Here is a 7,866-nt window from a genome sequence, read left to right as displayed (position 1 = left end):
CCAGATGAAGTTCAACATTGAGAAGTGTAAAGTGCTCCATCTGGGGACAAACAAACCTCAACATACTTGCAGGCTTGGTGGCACCAAACTGACTAGCACCAAGACTAAAAGGGACCTAGGGGTAACAGTAGACCACAGTATGAACATGAGCCATCAGTGCGATGCTGTAGCCAGCTGGGCAAACAACACTCTGGCATGCACCAACCGATGCATTTCAAGCAAAATCAAGGAAGTGATTCTTTCACTTTACTCAGCATTGGTGACCTCAGCTGGAGTACTGCATCCAGTTCTGGGCACCGCACTTCAACAAAGATGTGGGAAAGCTTGAGAGTCCAGAGAAGAACCACCTGTATGACCAGAGAATTGCATAGCAAGCCATACAAAGAAAGGCTGAGGGATTTGGGCCTCTTCAGCCTGAAGAAGAGAAGGCTGAGAGGGGACTTGGTAGCAGCTTACCACTACATCAAGGGAATACATCAAGGGCTCGTCAAACAACTGTTCACCAGGGCACCCTTGAGGAAAACCAGAAGTAATGGCCACAAACTCCTGGAAGACCGTTTCAGGCTTAACACTAGGAAAAATTTCTTCAGTCAGGGTGTCCAGACTGTGGAATGAACTCCCTCCAGAGGTGGTGCAATCACTTACCCTGGAAATCTTCAAGAGGAGACTGGACAGTCACCTTGCTGGGGTCACCTGACCCCAGTTGTCTTTCCTGCATAGTGCAGGGGGGCTGGACCTGATGATCTTGCGAGGTCCCTTCCAGCCCCTTACAATCTATGAATCTGGAACACACTCCCAGCAAAGGTGGTGCAGTCACCATCCTTGGAGGTGTTCAAGAGAAGGCTGGATAAGCATCTCATTGAGCTTGTTTGAGCCCAATAACTTCCTGCCCATGGCAGGGGACCGGGCTTGATGATCTTACAGGTACCTTCCGGTACTTTGATTCTATGATTCTGTGTCCCTCTACATAGATGCATATGTGGCTGTTGTGCTGTTTGCACAGAATTTATCTCCTGTTTCTACCTGTCCAGCCCAAATTGTCCTTCTGAACAGGCTCAGAGGGGACCTGCTACAACTAATTACACCGTCATGATCTGACTCCTCCGGGACAGCTCAGTGTTCTTTGATGCTATTGCTGCTATATTGGGGACGCAGTCCCTGGAGGCTGAGAGTAGCTTCTGTGGGGCTCCCTACTTTTAGTGCCATCCTTGAGCTTCTCTGCCCAAATTCAGGTCCAGGGGTCTCTATGCTTCCCTAGGGGTGTTTCTCCTTTAAGACAGCCCCTTAGGCTTCAAAGCACTTGTTGAAGTTTCATCTGTCTTGGCCTCGGTAAGCTTTTTCTCTGGCTGAACTCTCAGCCCAGGTCCACTGCCTTTGCCCTCAGCTCTTTGCATCCCTGCTCCGAGCAGGTCTCATCCTGCAGAGTGCACCTGACGCCCTGTCCCATGACTCTCAAACCTTCAGTCAAACTCAGACACAAAGCACCAACCCAAATGGTTCTCAAGGATAAACCCCTCTTTGGGTCTCTGTTTCCTCAAGCCCTGCTACCTAGGCAGACTCGTTTCCCCAGCCCTTGCCTAGACCAGCCACATGCCAAACTGCAGTCAGTTCCAGTCAGAGCTCATTGCCCTGCTAAGGTGGCCACCATAGAGGACATTCTGGTTTTCTGCTATTCCGCCCTCTGTCTTCTATTGATACGAAGCCTGACGCCTTTATGAAAAATAGAAGACACAAAGGCATCCAATTTTGTATCAATAGAGGACAGAGGACAACCAGATTGTCCTCTATGATGGCCACCCTACCTGTGGTATCTAGGGTCAGACTGTCCCCTCCATCTCTAAAGGCTGGGTTTATATGTCCCAAGCCCAGCCCCTTTCTGGTTATCTGATGCAATTCTCAGTTCCCAGGGCCCAGGTGCTGCTGATTTCCTCCTCAGCAGCCTGGCCTTCTGCTTCCAGTGGCTCAGTTTACACAGGTAGCTCATACCTGCTGCCCCTTGCCCTCAGGCTTTTTTGCCATCTGCCCTGGCTACACTTCCACTTCCTAATAGCAAGGGTAGAGGTTCCCTGTTACATCCTCGCATCTCACTTATTCCCTCACACCTTGCAGCACCCTTCAAAGGATCTGGCAGTACCCCAGGGTGCCCCAGCACCCTAATTGCTAATCACTGTTTTAGATCCAGCCTGCAGGGCCCTGGCTTTGTGGCAAGGTGCAGCTGAATGGTGGACAGAAGCAGCAGAAGCAGCAGTAGGAGCAGGGGCAGCAGTATCTGGATCTTAGTGCCCACCCATCTCAAAGTTAACACATGCTGTGAGCAGTTGTATGTTTAGAGTTAATATCCTCTCAGAAGTGCACAACTCTGATTTGTGGCTAGAGGGCTGGTGAGCTACTAAGGCATGGTCAGGAGCTACTAAGTCTGCCCCTCAGCTGACTGGGTCTGTCCTGGCTCCCCCATAGCTTCCAGCTCTCCCATGTCCCCCCAGCTCTCCATCAGTCTGGAGCAGTAGAGTCCAGGAGGATAGAATGGCGGGGATGGGGCGGGGGGTCAGAGAGGGAAGCTGAAAGCAGTGTATCCTGGGATGCTAGAGGACAGCAAATTGCTTGTTTTGGTCCGATGGAGCAGACTGATGTTACCCGAACATGAGTTGCCTAACACCAGCCAGAGATATTTTTTTCCCTGAAAAGGTGCAACTCAGAGCTTACTTAGTGATCTTTTCCTGCCTTAATGCACAGATGCTCCCCCAAAACCAAACACAAAGTGTTTGTTGTGGGAGACTCCATCCTGAGGGGGACTGAGGGGGTAATCTGCTGCCCCAACCCCTTAGCCCAGGAAGTCTGCTGCTTCCCGAGAGCCAGAATCTGAGACATTGCGGATAAAATCCCTAAATTCCTCCAGCCCACTGACCACTACCCTATGCTCCTCATCCATGTGGGCACCAATGACATGGCTCAGAGTGCTCCCAGCCAGGTCATGAGGCGCTACAGGGATTTGGGAGCAGGGCTAAAGGGTCTGGGGGCATAGGTGATGTTTTCTTCGATCCTCCCAATCTTGGGGTATGGGCTGAGGAGGGAGAGGAGGATCCAGGTAGTCAACCAAAGGCTGCGGCGCTGGTGTCATCATGAAGGCTTTGGCTTCCATGACCATAGTCTGCTCTTTGGAGAGAGAGGCAGCGAGCTGCTGGGAAGGGACGGCCTCCACCTCTCTCTGCTGGGGAGTAGGCTCTTCTCAGCCAGACTGGCTGACCTGCTTCACCGGGCTTTAAACTAAGCCTGCCAAGGGATAGGGGGACTACTGCCACTGCTGGCCCTCTGAGCAACCCTTGCAAAGCCAGCAGACCAAGGCATTTAAGGGAACTCACCCCAGCCCCAGGCCTGGAACAAAATGTAGGCAAGGCAAGGGCCCCCAAGGGGACACTTGCGTGCCTGTACACAAATGCCAGGAGCTTGGGGAACAAACAGGAAGAACTTGTTCTCCTGGTAAATGCAAATAACTATGATGTCATAGGGATAATGGAAACCTGGTGGGACTCCACCCATGACTGGGCCACAGGTATAGATGACTATACCCTGTACAGGAGGGATCGAGTGGACAAAAGGGTCGGGGGCGTAGCTCTCTATGTCAAGGAAAGCTACGCATTGCTGCAAGCTGACACTGGCACCCATGGTGGACTTGACATCCTCTGGGTTAAAATCCATGGGGAACACGGCACAGGGGACACAATGGTGGGAATCTACTACAGATCCCCTACCCAGGGTCAAGACCTTGACCAGGAGTTCACCAGGGAATTGGCTGAGGCTGCACGATCCCGGTGTATGGTTGTCATGGGAGACTTTAACTACCCAGACATCTTGTGGGAGGAGCGCTCAGGCAAATCCGAGCAGTCGCAAAGCTTTCTCTTGTGTGTGGATGACCTCTATCTGATGCAGGAAGTCTAGGGGCTGACGAGAGGTAAAGCACTGCTTGACCTCGTACTGGCAACTGGGACGACCTAATCAGTGAGCTAATGATCAAAGGGAAGCTGGGTGACAGTGACCATGAGCTGATCACCTTCACCATCTGCCATAAAGCTGGCAAGTCAGTCAGTAATACAGAAGTCCTCGACTTCAGGAAAGCTGACTTTGACAAGCTAAGGAGCCTCGTCAGAGAGGCTCTGAAGGGCCGCAACCCAAAGGAGAGGGAAGTTCAAGACAAGTGGTTGCTCCTCAAGGGAGCAATCCTGGATTCACAGGCAAAGTCTATCCCATCTCGGAGGAAAGGCAGCAAAAGGCCACAGCAGCCCCCTTGGCTCTCCAGGGAACTAGCGGACCTCCTGCGTCTTAAAAGGAAGACCTACAAAGGATGGATGACTGGATCCACCACCAAGGAGGAATACTCTGCTCTGGTCTGGATCTGCAGAGAGCAAACCAGGAAAGCCAAGGCTGTGATGGAACTCCAGCTAGCTACAAATATTGAGGACAATAAAAAGTCCTTTTTTAGGTATGTGGGGAACCAGAGGAAAAGCAAGGGCAACACTGGACCCCTGCTAAACCAGATGGGACAACTGACAACTGATGCCCAGGAAAAAGCAAACTTGCTAAATAGGTACTTTGCATCAGTTTTTCACCAGTCCCATGGGACGGCCCTGCCCACTGTGGGTCAGGGAGGCCCAGGTGAGGGAGATTCCTTGCCCTCCATCGAAGCTGACCTCGTGAAGGAACACCTTGACAGGCTGGATACCTTCAAGTCAGCCAGCCCTGATGGGTTACACCCCAGGGTACTCAAGGAGCTGGCAGGCATCATAGCTCAACCCCTGCCATGGATCTTTGAGAGTTCTTGGCGCTCTGGTGAAGTGCCCAAAGATTGGAAGAGGGCCAATGTTGTGCCTATCTTCAAAAAAGGGAGGAAGGTAGATCCAGCAAACTACATGCCCATCAGCCTGACCTCTATCCTGGGGAAGGTCTTGGAAAAGATTATCAAAGAGGCCATCCTTAACAGACTAGCTGATGGCAATATCCTGAGGGATACCCAGCATGGGTTTGTTGCGCGTAGGTCTTGCTTGACCAATCTCATTTCCTTTTATGACCAGGTGACCTATCACCTGGACAAGGGGGAAGAGACTGACATTGTATATTTTGACTTTAAAAAAGCCTTCAGTCTGGTATCCCATGATCATCTCTTGGCTAAACTGGCTAACTGTGGCCTCGGCCTCACCATGATCCGCTGGCTGGGGAATTGGCACTGTGGTAGGACCCAGAGGGTGGCGGTTGATGGAAGCCAATCGTCTTGGTGCATGGTCACCAGTGGGGTCCCTCAAGGCTCTGTCCTAGGGCCTATACTATTTAACATCTTCATCAATGATGTGGACATTGGTGTCAGAAGCGAACTGGCCAAGTTTGCCGATGATACCAAACTGTGGGGTAAAGCATGCACACCCAAGGACAAGAGGATGATCCAGGCCAACTTTGACAGGCTCATGAAATGGGCGGATGAGAACCTGATGGTGTTTAACACCGAAAAATGCAAGGTTCTCCACTTTGGGAGGAAAAACCTGCAGCATCCTTATAGGCTCAGCAGCTGGTTAGCACTACAGATGAAAGGGACTTGGGGGTCATGATTGATCACAAGATGAACGTGAGCCTTCAATGTGATGCTGCGGCTAGTAAAGCGAGCAAAACACTGGCTTGCATCCATAGATGCTTCTCAAGCAAATCCTAGGACGTCATTCTCCCATTGTACAGGGCCTTAGTGAGGCCACAGCTGGAGTACTGTGTCCAGTTTTGGGCTCCACAATTCAAAAAAGATGTGGAGAAGCTTGAGAGGGTGCAGAGGAGAGCCACGTGCATGATCAGAGGTCAGGGAAGCAGACCCTATGATGAGAGCCTGAGAGCCATGGGACTCTTCAGTCTGGAAAACTGCAGTCTCAGGGGTGATCTGGTGGCCATCTATAAGTTTATCAGGGGTGCTCATCAGGATCTGGGGGAGTGTCTGTTCACCAGAGCACCCCAAGGGATGACAAGATCAAAGGGTCATAAACTCCGTCGCGACCAATTCAGGCTGGACATAAGAAAGAACTTCTTTACTGTCCGAGCCCCCAAGGTTTGGAATAGACTGCTGCCGGAGGCGGTTGAAGCACCCACTTTGAACACCTTCAAGACACATTAGGATCCCAGCAAGATAAGCATCCAATGATCCCTGCTGACTTCCTGCCCCTGGGGCAGGGGGCTGGACTCGATGATCCTCCAGGGTCCCTTCCAGCCCAAATGTCTATGAAATCTATCCCATCTTACAAGCATTTAACACATGGGAATGGGAATGTCTAACCGTTAGTTACCTGAGGATGAAATAGGATTGAAGCCAACCTGTCTTGGGCCCAGCCTACACTTCTGAGCTCTGGCAGGAGAATTCTAGGTCTGCCAACAAAATTTCTGGGTGGGGCCAGCCCCAAAGCTCATCTGGGACAGAGGTACTCCACCTTTGCTAAGCAAAGTAAGGCTTCCGGGGCCACCTGGCAGCCAGCAGAAAGTGTATATAGACACTCTGTGCCCTCAGACAGCTGTCACAGTCCATTCAATGCATAGAACCTGTGGCAGGCCCGTAGTAGGTGTTCCTGCGTTGAGCCGCCCACCTCACTGCGCCTGACCACCTTCCAGGCTCCGAGTGCCTCCCTGGGGGTGCCTTACATCTGGCCAACCCCCTTCCTGGAGCACACCCACTAGCCTGGGGGTTCCACTGCCACCACCCAAGGATCTGGACTTATTTCTGGCTCTGTGCACCCTGGGAAGCACAGGCCTAGTAGCCCTCAAGGGTATTTGATTCACTTCAAAAAGTTGGGATGCTTCCCTCAGTCGGAAGCACAAGTAGTGGTCTCCCTTAGTCAGCCGAACCAAGGGGACCCCAAGGCATAATCTAGACCCACTCCCAATAAGTCTCCCACACTAGGTACAAAGGAGACCTTTATTGGTTACAGAGGGTAGGGATAAAATAGGGAACAGGGTAGAGCAATATCAGAGAAATCCCATAGAGCAGACTCCCCTGGCTGGGTAGCCTTTTGATCATGCATCTGAGTTACTGCAAGCTATATATCTAGTTAGATCTCAGGTAGCTTACTCACAAGTATCATCCAGAGGCAGGTGGAGATTCCCTCTGGAGGCAGGCAGTTCCTTGATCAAGAGTTTTGAGAGAGAGAGAGCAAGTTCCAGATGGTACAGCTCTTCTCTGTCTTGGCTGCTGCCCCTTCCTCCTGGGCAGTCCTTAACTTATATAGCCCTTGTGACCTCATTTACCTGGTCCAATGGAAGCCAGCACCTGTTGGCTGTTGGCCATCCAATTTGGAGTACATCACTAGCTGCCGGGCAAACTCTAGCCCACCAGGAAGCAAGCCCCTCACCCAGGTATGTGATACTAGTCACGTAGGCAGAGGGAGTAGGTTTCCCCCCTCCCTCAGGAATGCACCCAGCTCAGGTTACCTAAAAGGATAGAGTAAAGGTGTGTATCCTCTGCTAGGCCCATCCTGATCAAATTGTCACAGAGCAGAGTTGTTGGGGGAGAAACAAAGGTGGCTTTCTGCCACAGAATCCACCCAGGATGCTCTGTGTGCTGGTAGGATAGTTGCAACAATGGAACCACATAGAACGGCCAGAAGGCACATGTGCATGGGTGCTGCCAGTTTGGTGGGGGTGATTGCTGTTTGCCGTGTGTTGCGAAAAGTTCTGCTTGCAGAATCAAGTTATTGTAGACAAGCCCTTAAGTCACTTTAATTGCTTCTCGGCCTCTTGAAGGCTCAGATCAAGCGCAGTGGCTTCTTAATCTGGCAGGGGAAATACCATATACCTGTGTCCAAGGAGGCAGTTTTCCTGAACTGCACCACAGAAGAACTGCTCTTCTGG

This window comes from Alligator mississippiensis, chromosome 6 (assembly GCF_030867095.1).
Source record: "Alligator mississippiensis isolate rAllMis1 chromosome 6, rAllMis1, whole genome shotgun sequence".
Taxonomy (NCBI): domain Eukaryota; kingdom Metazoa; phylum Chordata; order Crocodylia; family Alligatoridae; genus Alligator; species Alligator mississippiensis.
Note: the sequence above shows the minus strand (reverse complement) of the source record.